Here is a 568-nt window from a genome sequence, read left to right as displayed (position 1 = left end):
CCCCTGCATCTCTGCTGGTACTGTCCCTTGTTTCTGCCTAATCAAAGGCAGTGGAAATAAAAGCAATGACCCGCGGGGGGAAGCACAATATAAACGTCAACAAACCAAAATGGGTTTATTTAAAAGATTAATATGGGGCTGGGGTTGTGGCTCAGTGGTAGAGCGCTTGCCTAGCACTTGTGAGGCTCTGGGCGTGATCCTCAGTACCACATAAAAAAATAAACAAAGTTATTGGGCCCACCTACAATTAAAAATATTAAAAAAAAAAAAAAAAGAAAGAAAAAAGGGTTGGGGATGTAGCTCAGTTGGTAGAGTACTTGCCTTACAAGCACAAGGCCCTGGGTTCAATCCCCAGCACTGCAAAAAAAAAAAAAAAAAAAAAAAAAGAATAAAAATGTGGGACATCACTATAGATCCTACGGCCTGACAAGGGTAGTAAGAGAATGTTGAGTCACTTTATTACACATTTGACAATTTAGATAAAGTGGGGAAATTCTTTGAAAAATTAAACTTCATACAACTGACTTAAGGAGAAAGAGAAACCCTGAATAGTTCTGTATTTATCAAA

The 568-nt window shown here is 38.4% G+C and overlaps 1 non-coding gene across 1 annotated transcript; it reads left to right on the top strand.

Annotated features, from left to right (window-relative positions):
* Positions 1-289: 289 nt before the first annotated feature.
* On the top strand, positions 290-363 carry Trnav-uac (transfer RNA valine (anticodon UAC)). The gene has a single exon. It is a non-coding gene; the product is annotated as a tRNA-Val (tRNA).
* Positions 364-568: the final 205 nt, after the last annotated feature.

The sequence above is a fragment of the Sciurus carolinensis genome, chromosome 16 (assembly GCF_902686445.1).
Source record: "Sciurus carolinensis chromosome 16, mSciCar1.2, whole genome shotgun sequence".
In the NCBI taxonomy this organism is placed as follows: Eukaryota; Metazoa; Chordata; class Mammalia; order Rodentia; family Sciuridae; genus Sciurus; species Sciurus carolinensis.
The sequence above is the reverse complement of the archived record's forward strand: the minus strand, read 5'-3'. Positions and strand labels throughout refer to the sequence as shown.